This window comes from Martes martes (assembly GCF_963455335.1).
Source record: "Martes martes genome assembly, chromosome: 8".
Taxonomy (NCBI): Eukaryota; Metazoa; Chordata; class Mammalia; order Carnivora; family Mustelidae; genus Martes; species Martes martes.
The window spans coordinates 94,468,652-94,493,042 of NC_137895.1; positions in this window are offsets into that span (position 1 = coordinate 94,468,652).

Sequence of the window (24,391 nt, forward strand, 5' to 3'; positions counted from 1 at the left end):
CTTCTGATACTCCAATTACAATGATATTAAACAGTTTGACTTTGTCCTGTAAATCCCTTAGTTTGTGTGTATTTGTTTAGTTTTTATCTCTCTGTGCTTTATTCTTTATAATTTCTATTGCAGTATCATGATGTTCACTGATCTTTTTTCATCTGCATTGTATAACCTGCTGTTAATCCCATCCAGTGAATTTAAAAATACAGATATGTGCTTTTCATCTCTAGAAAATTATGTCTTCCATTTCTTCTCTCATTATTTTCATGTTTTTGTTTGTTACACCCTTGACCATAGTTAGAATGAGTGTGTTGAAGTCCTTATGTTGACTTGCTTATCTGTTATTTCTGTATCTGTTTCAATGGAATTTCTCCCCCTGGTAATTGCATCAGTTTTTCTACTTTTTGTCTGTTATTTTTGGAATGGATGCTGGATATTGTTGAGTGCCGAACTTTGAGTCCTTCCTCTTAAGATTGTTGCAGTTTTTTCTAGAAAGAGATAAATTATTTGGAGATTAACTTGATACCTTGCCAAAGCTTATTTCTAAGCACTGTTAGGACAGTTATAGTATAGCATGTCTAGCTTAACCCTACTATGAAGACACTATCCTTCTAGAATGTCTCCTGACCGCCCTGACTGTTCAACATGGTTTCTCAATTTTTCATGGCCAATATTCACACAGTCTCAAACCTATCTTAGCACTGAGGATTATTCTTACAATTTCCTGCCATGTGTTTTACTGCACAGATACTTGGCTTATTATTTAACCACAGACTTTAAGAAACTTCTATACAGATTTCTGAAACTTTTGTTTATTTCTCCCTCTTCTCTGGTCTTCAGCCCTCCAAATTCCAGTTGCCTCTATCTCCCTCATCTCCAAGCTCTATCTTTTCTATTGGGGTCTTCTTTCCTATACCATCATTTGAAAAGTTCTTTTAAGCAGGAGACTATGTCAATTACTGTGCTTATTTCATTTGTTTATCTTCTCTATGGATCACGTCCAACTATTCAGAATCTGAAAATAATCTTTTCATGTATTTTTCTGGTTTCTAGTTTTTTAAGATGGGAAAGCAAATGCAGTATTCAATAATTACGGTTGCAAACAATTTTTGAGCAGTTTATGCATTTGGAGATTTTCTGGGTTTTAGTTAATTTCATTAACCTATCCTCTAATCTGTGACCTGGGTGATTTTCTTTCATTCCTAAAGTATCTCTCTATATATGTGAGTCCCAACTCTATGCAGATAAGTTATTGACCCTCATCTTTAGAAGCTACTGACAGGCAATTTGCTCTTCTGATGAGACCTTGCTTCTCTTTGAGAATTTAGTTTATCAAAGTTTCTTTGCAGTCATCACTTGTCACTATCCCTGTGCAACACTATGGTTTTTATTTTGACTTAATATTTCCTTTTGAGGCCAAGCAGTGAAAATTTTCACATTCATCTACATCCCAACCCAGAGTGGAAGTTGTGTACTTTTGACAATATATTTCAGTAAATCTTACTAATATCACTTCTTTTTTGACATGCTGTAATAAATTAATTGGTCTCTTTTAAAAAAGCAGTGAGGCAAGCTTTCAGATTTTTTAAAACATAAATCAACCTACAGACTTTTTTTCAAACGAAATTCTTTATGACACAGAATCTATAGGCTCTCTTTTCGCTCAGCTTTGCAGAACTGCAGCTTTTGGTAAAGGGATACTTTACAATGTATTTTGGAGTTCCAAATGAGCATAGGCAAGAGTTCCTCTTTCCCTTATTTTAACATGCCACCTCCTTCTTGGACTTCTGCACAGAGAAAGCAAGTTACATGTGTATTGCATGTATCCTCTACCTCCCTTGAGACAGGATTTTCTAGTCTCTTCTCCTCTGGTATAGAATTAATTTCTGTTCTTTCCAAATACATACTCAAGTCACAGCCTTAACATTTGGAGTGAATGTAAAGAAACAAATCTGTAACGGTTTCAAAAATACTAATCTGAAAGTGAGAATACCTATGAAAAACCTTGTTTTGAAAGCAAACTGATATTTCAGAGATCAAGATCATAGATTATAGAACTGAAGTCTTGGCAAAAATCACAAAGAATGCAGACTTCCTATATATCATCTAATACTGTTTTTTTTTTCTTTTTCTTTCTCATTCTGAAACATTGATCTCTTGCCACCAACTGTTTTTTAGTGGTCTTCCATATTACATCAAATGATGCAAAGAAGATGATTAAAATTGTTGTCCTGCTTTTATTCTCTAAGTTAAAAATTATAGAGTTAACACCACTGATTTTCAGAAATGTTCTTCACTGAGTAAATTCCTTAAATATGAAGGGTGGGCATAGATGAAAGTGAAAAATTGATTTTTGTTGGGTCAGCTTCTTAGGGAATCCTTACTTCTTTTGAAGGCAAGTTAGAGATTGAAACAATTTATATAACCAACAAATACATTTGTGATAATACAGGTACAGATGTATAGGAATTATGTACACAATCTTTTTGCTAGTTATTAACTACTCCATTACACAAATAGTTTTGAAAGCTAATATAATAGTGTCCAACGTGTAACCACTAAACATATGTGGTGATTTAAATTTATAGTAATCACAATTAAATAACAATTAAAATTCAGCTCCTCAATGGCACTAACTGATCTGAAGTACTCAGTAGGCACATATGTCTAGTGGCTGTCCTACTGGACTGTAAATATAGAACATTTTCATCATTGCAGAAAATCCTATTGGATAATGCTGGCCTAAAATGTACTATATTCTGTCTTCAGAAGTTGATTATATAAATATACAGAATCTTTGCCTTCATGGAGCTAATTTATGTTGCTATATTCAGGCAATAAGCATACAAATTAATAATACTAACTCATGTTAAGAATAAAATAAAAGTGTTGTGATGAGCACTGGATGTTATGCCCAACTAATGAAACTAATGAATTGTTGAACGCTGCATCAAAAACTAATGGTGTACTATATGTTGGCTAACTAAACATAAAAAAAAAGAATAAAATAAAAGAGGATCATAGGAATCAAAGAGAAATTTCTAAGTCAGGATAGAGCTGGCTACTTTTAGCCAAAATGATTTCAAAAGATTTCTTAGAAGATGTGGCATAGAAGTCAACCATGCCAATACCTAAGATAAGAGCATTTGAATCAGAAAGAATAGAAAATAGAAGTGTAATAGAAGTGTTACAAGGTTATCTGAGACAGAAAAATAAACAAAAACTAAAACAGTGTGACTGAAGCATGGTAGTCATTTGAGTGTTAAAAGATGAGGTCGGAGAATTGGGAAGTACCCAAATCATATGAAGTCACTATAGTAGAAAATATTAGTTGGCTTACTTGGCATCTGTTACAACTCCCTCAATTTTGACTTTCTCTATAATAAAGCTAGTGACAATAGGTTTTCCAGACACCTTTCCTACCACATTGCCATATGTGAGCTAAATTTACTAGCTAGTTGTGAGTCTGAAATGAGCAACTAAAATGATAGCTGCACACTGGAAGACTGTATCTCCAGAGAAGAACAAAATAGAAGGTGTTCATTTGCCTGTGGCAACTGTTGCAGTACCTAGGGTACTCATCCTCTGCCGCCATAGGTATCTATAAATCCTGTAGTATAGACAGTCATTTTCCTTGGCTTTTTTGGTCTTGACTGTGCAATACCCCAAGCTAGTTCTCTCACCTTCCTGGATAGTGTATTTGAATAATTATTTACTCACATTTAAAATATATTTTTATTTGGGGTACCTAGGTGGCTCAGTCAGTTAAGTGTTTGACTCTTGATCTCAGCTCAGGTCTTGATCTTAGGCTTATGAGTTCAAGCCTCATGTCGGGCTCCACACTGGACATGGAGCTTACTTAAAAAATAAACACATAAATACATAAACAAATAACATAAGATTATGTTGTCTATAAATAAGGACCAAATGTATAATGCAGCTTTTGAAGTCATAGAGGGAGGAACTTAACAAAACTTCCCCTCAACAAGCAATGATAAAAAGGACAAAAGACAAAAGTTACCAAATCAGAAAGAAGGAACATTGCTGCTGACCCTACAGAAATGAAAAGACTTATAAGGAAATACATAAAGAATGTTATGTCAATAGACAATCCCAATGAAATGAGCAAATTCTTAGAAAAATGCAATTATCAGTAGTATTGACTCGTGAAAATAGAAAGTATGAATTTATCTATAACAAAGATATTTATTAGTAAGTAAAAATCTTACTAGAGAGAAAATATAAGCCTAGGTATCTCCATTAGTGAGTACTATCAGATACTTAGGAAAGAAATGCCAAGCCTCCACAAACTCTTCCAGAAATAGTGGACAATGGAACACTTTCCAGCTCATTTAAATGTGGGGAGTTCTTACAAATGACTTATGAAAGGCGAGGAAATCTGAGAAAGGGACTGATTCAAATAGTTGCTCTCTCAGCGTTATCTCAAGGGCCCCTAGAGTGGTGGTAATGGGAGGGTTAGAGGTGTGGTATTATAGTGGCCACACTTACCTCAGGGATCAATTGCTTTTTACCCAAATTTAGATTCTTTTGGACACACATGTCCATCAATAGATCTATATATCATGGAAACCAAAGGTATGATGATGGTTGTTTCTTTGTTTTGTTTTGTTTTTGCAAACTGCACGAAGGGTCTGAGCACATAAGGAGATATGGAAGAGCACCTGTTTTTCTTTCCCAGTTCGTTCCTAAGTTAGGAGTCAGCAGCACCTAAAAGTCCTCTAAAATGTGGTGTTGCTTGACTCCAAATACCAAGTCTTGGCAGTCTTGGGTCTGAAAATTCAATCTTGGATCTGAAAAACACTGTTGCAACAATTGTTAAGATGAAATTTTCTCAGAAGTTTCCTTGGGAATGGAAATAATTTAACACAGTTTGAAAGTTGTGCTTGGGAAAATTTCTGTAAAAAGATAATTTCCCTTAAACATGTGTAAGGATAAATGAAATACATGAGGTTAAACTGTTCTTTCTTGCCCAACTGCTTACATCATCTGTCATGTCCTCTTCACAAAATCAAGCTCTCTCCCAATGATCCCCATCAGCCTGTTTACCTTCTGTTCCGTCCAGGTAGCACTTACTCATCCCTCATATTTCATAACTCTATATTGGAGTCTTCTTGACCTTTTTTTCCCTGACCACACCTCTCTTAACCTCTAATGAATGATGAACAAAATCTCGGAAAACAGAGGACATGGAGGTGAAAGTAACAAAGGTAAAGAAGAAAACATTTTAATACATTTTTGATAATAATCATATACATTTCAGGAAACAAACTGGAAATGCCTGAGATTAATCCTTGAGACTGATATTAATAATAAGTGAATTTTTTATGTCCTTCTGGGGCCAAAAGAACAAATATTGCTAATATTTGTTATTTTACAATATTATATCTATGATATTGGTGCTATGTGAGATGATAAAATCATATTTTAATTCTAGAATCTACCATAATGAGTTGTACTTTTTTGCACATATCACTCCTTTTTTTTTTTTTAAGATTTTATTTATTTGACAGACAGAGATCACAAGCAGACAGAGAGGCAGGCAGAGAGAGGAGAAAGCAGGCTCCCTGCGGAGCAGAGAGCCCCAGGTGGGGTTCCATCCCAGGACGCTGGGATCATGACCTGAGCTGAAGGCAGAGGCTTTAACCCACTGAGCCACCCAGGCACCCCCATATCACTCCTTTTAATAAATATTTGCTCAATTGAGTTTACCTAAGTTTGAGAGAGTAGAGAAATAATTTCCACCTCCGGGCATTTTGAAAATTTTTAAAAGAAAAGTTGAGTTTGGGATAAAACTTAAAAGATAGGTAACATATTTTTAGATAACAATGAAAGAAGAGTGTGTTGGTTGGAGGGAATAGAAGAAAGTGGAAATGTCATATGATGATAACTGTCATTTGTTTAGTACTTAGATTATATCAGGTAATTGATATACATTATCTCATGTAATTTTCACAATGACCTTAAATCCCCATTCTGTACATGGGGAAACTCAGGTTCAGAAATTTTGAGTAATTTGCTGAAGGTCACACAGCTCCTAGGTAACAGAGGCTGAATTCATTCCTCAGAACTCTCTGACTCTTAATCACCATATGCAAGACTCATCCACATAAATCGCTTGTTACTGGATCAGAATTTATACTGGAAAGAATTAAATTTTAAGACTAGAAAACTACTCTAGGGAAGGCTGTAGGTGAACAACTACATCTGTCAGTAGCTAAGCAATGTCTTGTTTCAATGACAGACATGATATTTACAGTGAAACTGACCTTTTTTATACGTAAGAAATTCAACACAGGATTCCATTTACTACGGCAGGATATGAAATTGACTCATGAGATTTGACCTTCCTAGTACTTCTAAACCTAGACTTTAAAAAAAAAAAAACCACCTGAAATTGACAACAGGCATTTAACAACTAGTGAATAATGGGATACTACGAGAAGCATAGCTGGAACACAGAAGTTTAGATAACTTTTTATTATACTGGACTGTTTCCTGTCTTAGTTCAAGTTTCCGGCACTGGATTTCATTGTGAAAAAAATGAACTGAGATTACATCAAGATAAAGTAGCATATAATGAAAATTATGCATGGACTATCTCTATGAAATTAGATTTTCCCCATCACTTAAACTAGAGTTGTATTGGAAGTATAAAGACTTCTCATAAAATACATAAGTCTAACTAATGTTAGACTTATGTTAAATACATAAGTCTAACTAATATAGGCTTGATTGTATTTGCATCAGCTTTGAGTTAATCTGGAAGGTAAAATATAGGTGTGGTGTGTGCAAAACTCTGGATTTAATACTGTGGTAATTATGGCAGCCTAAGAGTGCAGAGACCCCAATTTGGAAAATGACTGAGGAGTAAAGAAGCAAAGGAAATCTATGCTTTACTCTGACTCACATTTTCTACACAGGAAACTTCCATTCATCTCGTGTACACACACACACACACACACACACACACACTGGGTTTACTTTAGTCAGCCAAAGACAGCACAAATAAACATTCTTAAATTACACCTTTCTATCACACACAAAGGACCTACAATTTGTATTGTGATCTTTTTGTCTCTTTTTATAGACACTATGATGAAATTCCATGTATAGTGATGGAATTCATTGCAATATTAGGGGAGCGTATTTTCTCTTTTGGATATGAGTTGTAAATTGACATTTTTGAGTTTCACTGGATTTACACATAACCAGCCAGGGGGGGAAAGATAGCTAAAAATGAAAAGTAGAATATAACAAGTTCAAAAAAGCTATCCTTGAGTTGACTGTGAAACCTTAGCTTTTAAAATTTAACTAGAAATTTTTCAGTAGAGCTCTTATTTTAATTAAGTGGTCATATATTAAAAAAAAAAAAACTAAGGTGGAATATCTAAAGGCTAATTTTTAAACTAATCTGGGCAATATTTTCTTGAGTCAAAGAAAATGATATCATTAAATATAATTTAACAACTCCTTTATCATGAAAATTAAAACTAATGTACCAACTGTAGTTATAATGGCTTATAGCCCAGGAGGATATTTTTCTTGGATATGCATAGTTTGTATATTGAGTGAATAAAAAATGATGTCTGTACCTATGATCCTATCACTGTATGCAGGTATTTCTTTTAGAGTAATGGCTTTCTGGTATAATTTAGTTAATTGACATTTAAACAGCACAAAGTTTGTAGAATAAAGTAGGTAGATTGGAGTGATCAAAGAACAGATACAGTTTGTGATTTCAGGGGATATACAGTCTCTTACTTTAAAATCAAATTCAGTAATTTTTCAGCTTTGGGTGAGTATCAGATTCATGTATACTCCAGTCTGGGATTTAATTTTACCTTTTTTATAAGCTATTATATTAGCGTGTTACTTTTTCATGGATGCTAGTATAAGACACAAGACTCCAAAGTCAGAGACAAAGGACTTTACTACTCACAATACTGCAAGCAGTATGTGAGCATCAATAGATGCCTCATTCTCTTGTCCTCATCAGCATCCAGGGCTGATGTGGTGTGTGTAACTAGATTCCAGGTATCTGAATTAGAATTATGTTTGAATCTACTACCTTCTCTTTTGCCTAGGCTGACATTCAGAGAGTTTACTGATCAGGCCCACTGGAGTTTACTAGTAGACAAATATCATGTCCAGGAATAGTCAAGGAATAATTCTGAATTTTTAAGATAGTTTTATATATTTATCCTCCCCTTTTCTCTGATCATTACCCAGGAGGGAGCCAAGAGGAGATCAACTCATTCTGGGATGGTCACATTCAATAATTAAATCATCTAATGAAGAAGTATAGACCAAGAAGAGATAAAGTACATAGAATCAGAAATAGTTTTTAGATGATTTCTAGAAAATCCATTCTACCTCTCAGTGATGTCAGCAGCTAAAAATGATAAGGGGTATGAATGTCTCTCAAATACCATAATCATTTCCCTGTTTTTCAGTGGCTTTTAAAGGGCAAACCACTGCCAGACTCTAGATGGTTTGGAAAGCAGAACATAGAGCATGGTCTAGATTTAGGCATCATATTTGGGTAGCCAGAATTAGCTAATTAGACTGGAACAGCAGCACTATGACCAGAAAAAGTGTTGACAGTCATGAAATACCATAGATAGCCTAAAAAGTAGGGATAAAAGATTCCATATAGTTAATTTGCCAAAGAAGACAGGAGCAGTTACTTCTGCAATGTGCCCTTCAGCTGTGAGTCAAAGGAGTCAAGTTTTAACAAGAGCCATGCTTTGGCATGAAGTGGTTTCTGCACCAGAAACATATAGTACTTTACTTTATTCCCTGTCTACAAAAGTAGATGTGTTGCCATGTCTAGTATGACGATGAATTTAGATAGTGATGGTTGCCATCTGAGCAGGCTTGATCAGCAGCTTGATTTTAGTTGGTCTTGTCGGAGAATGAGCCTTTACAGTAAACATCTACATGAGTGATGAAGTCTGTCTGAGTTCCAGCTGAGATTTGTTAACACAGTTCATGGCTCCAAAAGGGGGTATATTTAATCGGCTACTCTGTGGACTTTCAGGTGGCAGACAAGACACCTGGGACACTGGCAACAGCTCAAATGTTAATAAAATGTAAAAAGATTCATGAAGGGTAGTATTGGCCAGCGCTATTAAGACTGTCTTGAGTTCTGCCCATTGACTGGAGTAAACCATCCACTTTCATTTAGAAGTAGCTGGCACAATGACTGAACATCAGTAGTGGTTCAGTGGACACCACCAAGTTTTAATTTAGCTGAGCCATCAGTATCAGGCCTAGAAATATAGAAGAACACCTGTGACTTAAAGACCCCCATTGAGCCCACAGTGTTGCTTCATGACGGCAGTGAAGTTAATGTTTCCTTCAAAGATCTAGCTGCCTCATAAAGGCGATATGATGTTCTGGCCAGTCTAGCTGTGCTCTTCAATCTACCATTTCCATCTGACTAGTGAGCCTTGCTAAATTTCCTTGTTAATGATACTGGACATCTTTTTGTATGTTTATTGGTTATTTCTATTTGTTGTTGGTGCGTGGTCTGTTTCTGTTATCTGCCCAGTTTTTTATTTACTTGTTCATACCCATATTGCTTTGTTAAAGTTCTCTTTTGTCATTTATGGTATCTTTCAATATACAGACGTCTGTAATTACTGTATATTCAAGTCTGTCATGTTGTACCTACATATCTTCTGGGTTTGGTGCATTACCTCAAAGGTATTTTTCTACTCTGGTATTATTAAAATGTTACTGTATGTTTTCTTCCAAGCATTATAATGTTTGAATTTTTAAACCATCTAGACTTCCTTTTTGTATTTGAAGATAAATGATCAAACTTTATGTTCTTCAAAATAATTAGTCAATAGCCTAAGAGCATTCATTATATTATTATTCTTCCATTCACCATTGATTTATAATGCTTCCTTTTTCCATGCAAAAATTCCAAATATGCTAGGATATATATATTGGACTCTTTATCTGAGTCTAAAATACTAGCATAATGGTGCTGACAGAACAGGAAAACAATTATATGATATTGTTTGTAAATGAATAGTAATTTTTAGATATTCCTAGTAGCTCATTATATCATTGTATTTTTCAGATCATGCTTAAATGTGCAATTTTTTCATTTTTTATAATGTTACAAGAAGAATTATTAATAGATCTTACATTACATTTAGGAAAAGATAGAATGAAATTTAGTTTTTATAAGTAAATCTTCAATGGCAAAAATAGATTTAATTTTAAAGCATCCCAATAACTAGGATCATCTTTTTCAGTAAGGAAAAACATCACTTCATTCTATGTCTATACCTACTCCATTGCCAGAAAACTAAAGTTGTGAGTGAGGTTAAAGGTTAAAGGGGATTAAGGATCTACATCTTCTTTTTTGCAATTTTCTCTATCTTTTCATCAAGACCAAAATCTACTGAAGTCCATGTAACTGACCTCTCAGTCTTTTATGAGGGAAATCTTGAATCCTTAACTATATTTAATTATGGATTACAGAGGTCTCATCATCACCAAAGAAGTAAACTCTCTTACTCCTAAATCTTGGTATATGAAATCCCAAAAATAAACCCTACATTAACTGAGATATTGATATGGAATTCCATCTCAAGCTTAATTACTGCTATTTGGTTCTTGGGTTTCTCCTTCAATCCCGTATATGGAGTGTAGTCATTCATAGTTTAATGTTGGATAAACTAACCATTTTAGCAAGATGGAGACTTGATTGCTTTTCTTTCAAGACAAGTAAGGAATGCATGCCCAGCACTCTTTGCCTAATTATGCCATTTAATTTTTACTACAATCCAGTAAACTTGATTTTATTATGTTCACTTTACTGATGGGAGAAATCATACTCAGATTAAATGATTTGCCCAATGCTAAGAGCTAACAAAGAACAAATCTGGAATTTAAAACTTAGTAGGGTTCCAAAGTCCATTGTCTTTTTGCTATATTATTCAAATTAAGCTTCAAGGAGCTAATTTAAAGGTGCATGCTGATAGCCCTAGGCAGTGACCCTGCTGATCGAATGCGTGGTAGTGGAAAGCTTACTGAGTCAGAAGGCATATTTTGGTTACTTCTGGGCTCCAACACCTATATTAAGAGAGTTAGGGATTTGTCATTATTTTGTTTTTAAATTTGAAACATGTGTTTAAAATACAATTTCAGCTGTTATTTAGATCATTTCTTCCCACATTCCTTTTTTAAGGGTGGTTCTGTTACTTACTTGATTACAGTTTGGATCCTTTGTTTCTGTTTGTGTTCATTTCTGAATATGTAGAAATCTCACAAGACAGTGTTACTGCCTTCCCTCTTATAAATCCAAACTCTTATATGATCTTGCAGAATCTAAATTATCTGGTCTTGGCTAACTCTTTGACTTCATTTTCCAGCATTCTATGCTTGGTCATTCCACTACATCTGCTTGAATATACACACACTGGTCCTTGCCTCATGGTCTTTTAACTTGCTAAACTCTGCGGGGAATGCCCTCTGCGCAGTTCACCCTCTTAATTATTGCTTTTATCTGCTCAAATGTCACCTTTTTAGAGAGTCCATCTCGGGGAACCCCCTTATCATTCCTTCTCTTCCTCTTTGTTCTGGTTGCTTCCATAGCATTCGATACTACCTGATATTATTTTATACATTCATTTGCTAATCAATTATTTTCAGTACCACTTACTATAATTTAACCCCTATGAGGCAAGGACATTTTCCTGTTCACCATTCTATCACCTATACTAGCAACATGCCTTTAGAGAGTGGGTGCTCAAGACATATTTGTTAAGTGAATTGATAAATTAATGAATCAATACTTCCTCCATGTCTCTTTTTCTGAGTTTGTTTCCCATCCTTTTTTCTGAATTATGTTTTTAAAAAACTATTTTTTCTAATTCATTATTCTAGTTGTCTGTAATATTCCCATTGATTTTTGCTGTTGCTAGTACTTCTTAAAACTTTGCAATCATGTTTTCCCTTTCCAAGCTATTTTTCCATGATGTCATAATTTCCCTTTTTGTACCTCTCTTCCTCCAGAAACGTCTTCTGTCTTATTGAAAATAAAGATTTTCTAATATCCTAACCTCTATCTTGTAGAAATCTCGTTTCAAAGAATGGGGATTTTTCATTCTTCAGATTGATTTCCTTCTTTTGAATTGCTGAAGAGTTTTTTTAATCCCAGTGATTTTCTTCTCTTTGTACATCTTTACAGAGGCAGATCTGTGCTCAAGCTATATTGTGACTTGAGGGGGAATTCTCTGAAAAGACTCTGTGTATCTCTGTGAGAGTCTGCTAGGGGGAGATAAAGAGAATTTTTGATTTACTGTGATTTTACTTTGCCAGTTTTGGGGACATCAAGGTATCATATGGGATAGAATATGGAAGGAGGAACTGTTCCTTCTACAGGCTTTCTCAGTAAGGGTTAGCATCTCTGCTGAAGAAGGTCTTACTAAGTTTGTTGGGGTAGCTGGCTGTGCCACTTTCTAAGTTAGATGGTCACCCTTATAACAAGGCTATCAAATAGGCCAACCATGGACTAAACGTTTTTTAAAGTACTTGCTCTTTTATCTATAGTTCTCCCAAGGTTGTCAGTAAAACAAAATTGTTCCCCAAATATCGATTAAACTATATGGACCATTTTCACCACATAGGCCTGTACTTCTGACTAAGAGTATATCATCAGGTTCCAGTTCAGATACTGCAGGAGTTCCTTGTATGTACTTTTCACTTTCCTGATTGACAGACTAAAATAAGTTTCTCTATTTTTTTTTATATTTTTAGAAAATTTTTATTAACATATAATGAATTATTAACCTCAGGGGTACAGGTCTGTGAATCATCAGGCTTACACACTTCACAGCACTCACCATAGCACATACCCTTCCCAATGTCCAGAACCCAAGAACCCTCTCCATATGCCCCTCCCCACTGGCAACCCTCAGTTTGTTTTGTGAGATCAAGAGTCTCTTATGGTTTGTCTCTGTCCCAATCCCATCTTCTTTCCTTTTTTCCTTTCCTACTCTCCAACCCCCCCACTTTACTTCTCAAATTCCTCATACCAGAGAGATCATATGATAATTGTTTTTCTCTGATTGACTTACTTTGCTCAGCATAATACCCTCTAGTTCCATCCAAGTAATTGCAAATGGCAAGATTTCATTTCTTTTGATGGCTGCATAGTATTTCATTGTATAAATATACCACATCTTCTTTATCCATTCATCTGTTGATGGACATCTAGGTTCTTTCCATAGTTTGGCTATTGTGGACATTGCTGCTATAAACGTTTGGGTGCACATGCCCCTTTGGATCACTACATTTGTATCTTTAGGGTAAATACCCAGTAGTGCAATTGCTGGGTCCTAGGGTAGCTCTATTTGCAACTTTTTGAGGAACTTCCATACTGTTTTCCAGAGTGGCTGCACCAGCTTGCATTCCCATCAACAGTGTAGGAGGGTTCCCCTTTCTCCGCATACTTGCCAACATCTGCCATTTCCTGACTTGTTAATTTTAGTCATACTGACTGGTGTGAGGTGGTATCTCATTGTGATTTTGATTTGTATTTCCCTGATGCTGAATTATGTGGAGCACTTTTTCATGTGTCTATTGGCCATCTGGAAGTCTTCTTTGCAGAATTGTCTGTTCAAGTCCTCTACCCATTTCTTGATTGGATTATTTGTTCTTTGGGTGTTGAGTTTAATAAGTTCTTTATAGATTTTGGATACTAGCCCTTTATCTGATATGTCGTTTGCAAATATCTTCTCCCATTCTACCACTTGTCTTTTGGTTTGGTTGACTATTTCCTTTGCTGTGCAAAAGCTTTTGATCTTGAAGTCCCAATAGTTCATTTTCGCCCTTGCTTCCCTTGCCTTGGGCAATGTTTATAGGAAGAAGTTGCAGCGGCTGAGGTTGAAGAGGTTGTTGCCTGTGTTCTCCTCAAGGATTTTGATGGGTTCCTTTCTCACATTGAGGTCTTTCATCCATTTTGAGTCTATTTTTGTGTGTGGTGTAAGGAAATGGTCCAGTTTCATTTTTCTGCATGTGGCTGTCTTTCCCAACACCATTTGTTGAAGAGCCTGTCTTTTTTCCATTGGACATTCTTTCCTGCTTTGTCAAAGATTAGTTGACCATAGAGTTGAGGGTCTATTTCTGGGTTCTATATTCTGTTCCATTGATCTATGTGTCTGTTTTTTGTGCCAGTACCATACTGTCTTAATGATGATGGCTTTGTAATAGAGCTTGAAGTCTGGCATTGTAATGCCACCAACTTTGGCTTTCTTTTTCAACATTCTTCTGGCTATTCAAGGTCTTTCCTGGTTCTATATAAATTTTAGGATAAATTTTAGGACTTTCCATTTCTTTGAAAAAAATGGATGGGATTTTGATAGGGATTGCATTAAACGTGTAGATTGCTTTAGGTAGCATAGACATTTTCACAATACTTGTTCTTCCAATCCATGAGCATGGAACATTTTTCCATTTCTTTGTGTCTTCCTCAATTTCTTTTATGAGTACTTTATAGTATTCTGAGTACAGATTCTTTGCCTCTTTGGTTAGGTTTATTCCTAGGTATCTTATGGTTTTGGGTGCAATTGTAAATGGGTTTGACTCCTAAATTCCTCTTTCTTCTGTCTTGTTGTTGATGTATAGAAATGCAACTGATTTCTGTGCATTGATTTTGTATCCTTACACTTTAGGAATACCTGTACAATTTCTAGCAGATTTGGAGTGGAGTCTTTTGGGTTTTCCACATAAAGTATCATATCATCTGCAAGAGTGAGAGTTTACTTCTTCTATGCTGATTTGGATGCCTTTAGTTTCTTTTTGTGGTCTGATTGCTGAGGGTAGGACTTCTAGGACTACATTGAATAGCAGCGGTGATAATGGACATCCCTTTTATTTCTTTTATTTCTCCAAAAAGGGCTTTTATTTCTCCAGATAGGGTTTCTCTAATATCTTCCATGCCTTTTTCAAGCCCAGCTAGCACTTTGAGAATTGTCATTCTGAACTCTAGTTCTGACATATTACCAATGTCCATATTGATTAGGTCCCTAGCCTTAAGTACTGCCTCTTGTTCTCTCTTTTTTTTTTTTGTGGTGAGTTTTTCCACCTTGTCATTTTATCCAGATAAGAATATATGAAGGAGAGAATAAAATCCTAAAAGTGTGGCAGAAGACCCCAGAAAAATGTACGCTAACCAAATCAGAAGAGACCCCAAATTGGGGGGAGAAGAAAGGGGGTAAAAAGAAATTTTAAGAAAATTTTTTTAAAAATTAAAAAATATATATATTTTTAAAATTACATATATGTGTGTGTGTGTGTGTATGTGTGTGTGTGTGTATATATATATATATATATATATATATATATATATGACTGGTGAATAGAACAGAGCCACCCACTTGAATTTGGGTATATTTTAGTATCTTAGAGGAAAATACCTCCTAAAATTTTAAAGAAAGAAAAACTTTTATATTTACAAAAATAAGGGTAACCACGATGAAGGGATGAAATAGGACTGTAAAGATGAAAATTTAAAAAAAATCCCAAAAAAGTAATCAATAAGATAAGTTGGTTGGAAAAAGAAAGAAAAAGAATGTGGAGAGAATTTACTCAGACTGGAGACTAGAACAAAGCCCTGTGCTAGATTTAGGATATATTTTGATCTATTAGAAGAAATTGTATCCCAAAATTTTTTAGAAGAAAAAACCCTATATGTATATAAAAAATAAAGTTAAACACAATGAAGGATAAAATATGACTATAATAATTAAGGTTTAAAAGGTTTTGTTTAGAAAGGTATTGTTAATATGAAGCAGTTAAAAAACGTTAAAGGAGGAAAGAGGAAATGTTAAAAAAAATAGAATAAGAAAAAATAAAATTAAAAAAATTTAATTAACTTTGTAAGACTAAATAATCATGGGGAGAAAGCCATGAATTCCATGCTTTGCTTTCCCCTCCTCTGGAATTCTGCTGTTCTTGATCAGTGAGCTTGGTCTTGGCTGGATGTTCTTGCTGATCTTCTAGGGGAGAGGCCTGTTGTAGTGATTTTCAAATGTCTTTGCCCAAGGTGGAATTGCTCTGCCCTTGCCATGGGCCAGGTTAAGTAATCTGCTCAGGTTCACTCTCGGGAGCTTCTGTTCCCTGAACACTTTCCATAGAGCTCTGGAGGACAGGAATGAAAATGGCAGCCTCCCAATCTCCAGCTCAGAGGAGCTGAGAGCTTGCGGCCCCACTCCTCAGTATGCCCTTGGAGAAAAGTCCTCAATCCCTCCCTTCTCCCTGGTCTCCCTGGCCATGCTCTGAGCTCACCCGGCCTGTGACTGAGCCTTTCTGTCTCTGGCACACAGCCCCATTTGGAGTCTCCAATCCTAGGAGATTCCTGCCTCCAGAGGAGGAAGGTGATTCTCCCCGGATCTGCCACTTGTGGGGTTCCTGCTCACAGAGCAGTGGTCTGACTGTGCCACAGATCACAGTCTAAGGTAACCCCAAGCTGACAGCTCACTCCTCAGCTCTGTCTCTGTAGCCAGCTTCCCCACTCTGATACCTGAGAGCTCTGCTACACTCAGACACCCCCGATCCTTCTGTGACCCTGTGGGACCTGAGATCACACTGTCCCTGCGAGGGCTTCATCCCCACTTAGCCTCTGGAGCAATGTCCCTCAGTGGAGCAGACTTCTAAAAGTTTGAATTTTGTGCTCAGCTGCTCTGCTGCTTACCTGGAGTTGTCCCCTCTCCCTGGGGTCTATCTTCCCATTGCTTCAGATTCACTTCTCTGCACGTCCTACCTTTCAGAAAGTGGTCGATTTTCTGTTTCTGGAATTGCTGCTCTTCTTCTCTTCGATCTCCTGTTGGGTTTGTAGGTGTTCAGAATGGTTTGATAAGTATCTAAGTGAACTCTTGCAGCCTGATGTCATCTCAGTCAGCTACTCCACCATCTTGGCTCCTCCCAGTTTCCCTATATTTTTAACTATCTTTGCCAAACTCAGGGAATCTGAAAGAGACATGTCCATTAAAGACCATATTCAAGTTACCATTACAGAAAGTTAGTTGCCTGCCTTTTGATTTTTAATGTTATATAAAAGTACAGAGACTAATATAATCTCCCTAGGTACCCACCTCCCAGTTCATTTGTGCATCAAATATAACTTCCTTGGTGATGATATTTTTGTCACTTAACATATTATAAGACTGACACTTTTAGATCTATTTTCCTATACCTTATTGGTGATAGGCATTATATTTTCATGGATCTCAATTTGTTTTCCACCTTCTATCCTGAAAGTATCAATATCTCAGAGCCAAGATTTGCCTTTATCAAATGAATAGTCATAGGAAAAAAAAAAAAAAAAAGGAAGCAATTGCCAGTGAGAAGAGTGTATCAAGAATGAATAGTAATTTTTAAAATGTTAGAGGAAACATGTTAAGTTGATACATTACATCTGTTTTCCCTCTTGTCCTATTTCTTCACTGTGCTCTAAAAAGCTGAGGGAAGGGAAAGAGAGAAATTCACAGGAGGGAATTTTCCTCAAATTCTACTGTGTTACTTTAAATTAGCCCAATCCACCCATGACACAGTGGCTAGTAGTCCTAACACAGTATATATATACTTTCTTGGCCATTCCTCTGGACTCCCTTACTTTACTACCATTTCATCTTCCAGTCCTGCCTGTTTCCTGTCTCATCTCTTTTTAGGTTCTAGTCACATACCCTTGGCTCTCATGGTAAAATTGATTTTCCAGGTTTTGATCCCTTTGTGTGTCTAAGCACTCAAGACATCCTCATCCTCTGACTCCTGGTGCCAGAGTTGAGCTGCTTCTGTTACATTTTCAATTCTGATTCAGGCAGCAGAGTATAAGATGTAAGGGGATAGATTAAAGAGTCAGAATGTCTGGATTTGAAAGCTGGGTTCATTTTTAGTCAGCTGAGGGTCCTGGATAAGCAACTTTACTTCTCTAGTTTCCTTATTATTTTTTTTTTTAAATCAGGATTATAATAGTATGGACCTTACAGGCTTATTTCAAGGAGGATACCCAAGTTGATCTTGGTAAAGTGCCTAGAATAGTGAGTGATGCATGAAAATTGTTATGACCATCTTGTAAGTAAATAAAATAAAATGGCCCATTAGCCCAGCCTAACTCCCATGGGGTGAGAAGCAAACTAGATATGTTTTAGTTTCCATTTTTCAACAGGAAGCCTGGTTCTTAAAGCTAAATCATTCTCTGCTTTGGATTTATCATCTTCTGAACCAGAATCTTGGGTAGCTGCTTCTCTTATTGGCTTTTTATGTCATACTTCCAGAAAGCCCCAAATTTGGCACTGAACAGCAATAGAATGAATGTTTGCAGAGTTTAGGGCCCTAATTAACATTAAAAAAAATGCTTAAAACCTATAAGAATTTTACATTTAAGAGGATATAAAATTTATAGGCAACATAGAAGCTGGACAATTTGTGGGTCATTTTCTTCAAGTGGACCTGAAAACCTGGGCAACAGGACTGTAAATGCACTTCTAAATGAATAAGACCTGGTTCCAAGTTAAAAAAAATTAACTCTACTCTTCTTTTTTCTTTTTTGAGATTTTTGAAATTTTTATTGATTTTTTCACCTTCTGTGTTCATAGATGTGGCCTGCACTGTTGATAATATATACCTAATTTTTATTCTTTTTTCTTTTCCTTTTTAATTTTAACTCTAGTATAGTTAACATAGAGCATTATATTAATTTCAGCTATACAATACAGTGATTCAACAATTCCATATATTATTCAGCAATCATCAAGATAAGTGTACTCTTAATCCCATCACCTATTTCACCCATCCCCCTTCCCATTTCTCCTCTGATAACCATCAGTTTATTCTCTATGAGTAAGAGTCTGTTTGGGGGCTGTCTCTACCTTGCCCTCTCACTCTCCCTTTTCCTTTGTTCATTTTTTTCTGTTTCTTAAATTTCACATATGAATGAAATCATATGGTGTTTGCCTTTCTCTGACTGGCTTATTTTACTTAGAATAATACTGTCTAGATCCATCCATGTTGTTGCAAATAGCAAGAATTCATTCTTTTTATGGATAAATAATACTCATATATATATAATCTCACCTCTTCTTTATCTATTCATCTATTGATGGACACACAGGTTGCTTCCATGATTTGGCTATTATAAGTAATGCTGCAATAAATATAGGGGTGCATGTATACTGTTGAATTAGTAGTTTTTGCATCCTTTGAGTAAATACCCAGTAGTGCAGTTACCAGATAATAGGGTATTTCTATTTTTAATTTTTTTAGGAAACTCCATATTGTCTTCCACACCGGCTGTACCAGTTTGCATTCCTACCAACAGAGCACGAGGTTTCTTTTTCTCCACATCTTCATCAAGATTTGTGTTTCCTGCATTTTTTATTTTAACCATTCTGCCAGGTATAAAGTAATATCTCATTGTGATTTTGATTTGCATTTCCCTGATGATGAGTTATTTGAGTATCTTTTTACATGTCTGTTGGCCATCTGGATATCTTCTTTGGAAAAATGTCTGTCCATGTCTTCTGCCCATTTTTTAATTGGATTATTTGGTTTTTGGTGTTGAGTTGTATAAGTTCTTTATATATTTTAGATATTAACCCTTTATCAGATATGTCATTTGCAAATATTTCCTCCCATTCAGTAGGTTTTCTCTTAGTTTTATTGGTTGTTTCCTTTTCTGTGAAGACAGTACAAAAATAGACATGTAGATCAATGGAACATAATAGAAAGCCCAGAAGTAAACCCACGGTTATATATGTGGTTAATTAATCTTTGACAGAGGAGGCAAGACTATGTAATGGAAAAAAGACAGCCTCTTCAACAAATGGTGTTGAGAAAACTGGACAGCAATATGCAAACGAATGAACCTGGACCATTTTTTTACACCATCCACAAAAATAAATTTGAAATGGATTAAGGACCTAAATGTGAGAACTCAAACCATAAAAATCCTAGAAGAGAGCATAGGCAGCAATTTCTCTGACATTGGCCATAGCAATATCTTTCCAGATCTCTCTCCTGACAACAGCAAGTAAAGTATTGGGACTATATGAAAATAAAAAGCTTTACTCTTTAATACCTCAGATTCATCTGCTTTATTCAAGAAAATCACTTTCAGTGTTCATTTGATTCATCTCTTATCAAATAGGAATGCTCTTACCAAATAGGAACCTCCAAAACATTTTTCACATTCTCACCTCATTCTCAAATAGCCTAATTTCTTAACTAAATTTCAGTTTCTTCAAATTTAGAATTTCTGATTGTTTCTGAATTGCTGGAATCTTATCCACCCAGATGATCTCATCAGTATTGCTAAGTTTCTATTACGATGAAGTTGACATTTTGTTTTTCTCCAAGTTCAGATATTATCCAAAGATTGAAAATAGCTTCCCACACTTCAAATTAGCTTAATTAATATTTATTTACACGTAGTTCTCGTTAATTCCTTAAAAAATTCTGTCAAATATTTTAATTCTGGACGTTTTTTACTCTCATTTATCTTTGATGCGTTTCTATTTTCACTTGAGAACATTTTTTTTTTTCAGGTTATTTCGTGAGTTATATTGATTCGAGGAAAGAACATCTGTCTTTTATCATTAGTTTGGAAGGGATTGTACAAATACTAGTTCTGTCTCCATAACAAGAAAGAACAAAAACATGTGAATCAAAAGATTCATCCTGAGTCCTGTATAATGTAACTATAGTCAAATGTTGTGTCTTCTTCACTACAGGAAAGAGAATGGTAGAAAGAATGAGAAACCCAAATCTGACCTTTGAAAAGACCTTGTATGAGAATGAACTTCTGAATGCAATGTAGGCCAACATAAAAAAATTAGAACAAATTCTTCCAAAATGTAATAAAGAGACTCATTTGGCACAGTGGAATGATAAACATTGGAACTTATGTGTTCATTTGTTGTCCAAAAGAATCAACGATATTCTGTTTTGTAGGTAGTAAACAGATTTGTTAAGTTACAATTCTCCCCAATTTTTCATATATAATGTGGATTTTTTGGTATAAGAATTTATTTGAGGGCACCTGGGTGGCTCAGTTGGTTAAGTATCTGCATTTGGCTCAGGTCATGATCCCGGGGTCCTGGGATCAAGTCCTGCATCGGGCTCCCTGATCAAAGTCCAGAGTGCTAACCATTACACTGTGGGGCCGGCACGGGCTCCCTGATCAGCAGGGAGCCTGCTTCTCCCTCTCCCACTCCCCCTGCTTGTACTCTTTCTCTCTGTGTCAAATAAATAAAATCTTTTTTTAAAAAAAGAATTTATTTGAATCAAAATAGCTACTCTGTTCTCTTGCCTTATTAACTCCCCCCCCACCCAAAATGGTCACCAGTCCATTTGGCAACATTTGCCAACATTTGTGGCTTTTACAACTGGGTGTGGTGGTGGCTACTGGTGTCTGGTGAGTGGAGGACAGGAAAACTGCCAAATATCCTCAAGGCACAGGACACTCTCCCACAACAAAGAATCACCAGGGGGTCAATAATGGCAAAGTTGAGACACTCTGGATTAAGTGTTTAAAAATACAGATAGTGAAGGTTATTCATAACCAAAAACTCATGCCATTTCAAGAAACTTGGAGAAATGTTCCTCAGATTCCAACAACAAAATGAGACAGAAATTTCAAAATGCTTTTCTGGAAATAAGACATATGTAGCCACAGTTATGTTTCCCTTTCACTTGCCTCCTTGATTTTCCTGATGTAGGATTTTAAGTGGAGGTTGTTGTAATATGTTTGAAGTGTTCTATAATCTGTAGAGAGCTATATAGTTATAAGGAGCTATTGTAAAGATAAAAGCCCAGGGCATCCTTGAACAGGGTTCTTTCTTGTCAGATGCTGTTGCTGACATTGTAGAGCCACTACTCCTGGATATTTTATTTCCCCTATAGGTCATTCCCTTTGAGCATAATCTTTATCCTTACTCTTTTCACCTAGTATTGCTTTGTGGTGTTTTCAGCACAAAACATACTGATGCAGTTTTAGTATTAAGCTCTATTTTTCTGAAATGTCAGAGGTTGCGTTTCAAATTCTATACAGATGACCAAAACCCAGTTATTCTCCAGTAAAAAAAAAAAAAATCTGCAGATGTATTTCCTGGCAGCTGTAGGGCAGAGAGTCATTGTTGCTGCAATCTGATCAAGTCTTTTGAAAGGCTTTAGGACCGCCCAGTTGTCTCTGGGCCTCTGAATCATGATTTATTACAGTAATACTTCCCATCGCTCACCCTAGGAGCTTTCAGAAATAGCTTCCTGGGTAGTTCCAAACACATTTAGAAGATCAACTGGAGAAGCAAGTGTTAGAGGGAATCTGAACCTTTGCTTTACTGATGAGAGAGAACCAGAGAATATATTATCAGTGCAGCCAAAAAAAACAAAAACAAAAACAAACAAAAAAAACCCATACTGTGTAGAAGCTGGAGTGTTTTTAAGATAGAAGGAAAGCCCCTACAGCCTGTATAAGCAAGTAATTTTATAATATTGACCCTTAACCCCTTAGATACAAAGAAGGATTTCTCTCCTGTCTACATGTTACTTCATATACAGAGGATGACCTCTGTCCTTGGTTGGTAGCTAAGTCAAAACATTAACTCTGCGTTGCTAAATCTGGGAAAGAAATATTTCCTATATAGGCCAGAATTTGAATAATTATACTTCCTGGCTCTCGATTTTGACAAGAAATTGTGACTTAGAGATGAAAAACATCTTTTTCATCAAGATGAAAAACATTAAGACTGATTTGTTTTTAAATACTTTCTCCAAAGCATTCTCTGGTAAAAAGGGACTATTTGTCTTTTCTTAAAAGCTAAGGCAGTACCTCTGGTATTCCCTTCATAGAGCTGTCCCTGACTTTTCACCGAACCAATTCATGAGGATTTGCAAGAAAACACTCCAGATGGTTCTACTATCCCATCGTCTAGGTCTGGAAAAAAACGCTTCTCTGTTTCGTAAATTCTGGGCTTCCTTAAGGCCCACCATTTGAAGAGGAAATTGATTGATCTCTTTCTTTTTCTTTTTTTTGGGGGGTGGGTAATGAATATAGTAAAAAGATATATAATTCAAAATTAAATGAAGATTTCTTTATGTTTTATAGATTCCAAATAAATGATTATGGAGATCCTATCATTTTGGTACATCAGTATAAAGCACTGTATTTTGATAATACCGAGAGAAATGCATCAGAACAGTTCACAAGATTAATTATCAGCTGCCAAAATGCCATTGTGAAGTGTTGGTCCGAAATTGGGAAGTGATTTTTTTTTTTTTAATCTTTGATGTGGGTATGGCTTTGTAGGCTAATCTTGAATCTTAGAGACTAGAGTTTAGGGCAGAAATGAAGGGAGGAATAATTGTCAAAATGTGAAACAAAATAAAATGGAAGTTTAAAGTAGCTGATGAGAATGCTGTGGCATTACCTGACTTCCATGCTTTGACCATAACTAGTGCCAGACTAGTGCTGGAGGTGGCTAAATCTGTGCCAGTAACCTCTTGGGGCCATAGATTTTTTTCTGATTAATAGTTTGAATTCCTTACATCTCCCACTCCTTGTAACTTAAAACAAAATCCCCCAAAACTCATAGTCAGATTCATGCTTATCTCTTTCCCTAAAATCTCAGAAGAAGTAGTAGCATTCCTCCTTCTCAATGCTAATCCACCATTGTACTTTTTTTTTTTCTTTACTTTATTTATTTATTTGACAGACAGAGATCACAAGTAGGCAGAGAGGCAGGCAGAGAGAGAGGAGGAAGCAGGCTCCCCGCCAAGCAGAGACCAATGTGGGGCTCGATCCCAGGACCCTGGGATCATGACCTGAGCGGAAAGCAGAGGCTTTAACCCACTGAGCCACCCAGGTGCCCCTCCACCAATTGTACTTTTAATCCCATCGCCTTCAGCTACCTCCAGGGCCTTGTTCTAATTATTCCCTATCTCCTCTATTTTATTTTATTTTATTTCCATTTTCCTTTCTATTGCTATATAATGACATATAGTAAGGTATCACCTTGATCATAGCTGTACAAGTTGACATTTTTCATACACATATATATCCATGTGTTCAACACATGATATATATGTATTATACACATACATTAATATATACATATATATGTGTGTGCGCATGTAATCAACATTTCCAGCACTCTAGCAGGCTTCCTTATGCTCTAACCAGTCTGTACTTCCCCAAACGTAATTATTATTCTGACTTCTATCATCATAGGTTGTTATTGCATTCTTTTTCAATTCTTTCTTTCTTTCTTTCTCTCTCTTTCTTTCTTTCTTTCTTTTTTCTTTATTGTTATTTTAGAGAGAGACAGAGTATGCATGCATAAGTCAGGAGAAGGGGCAG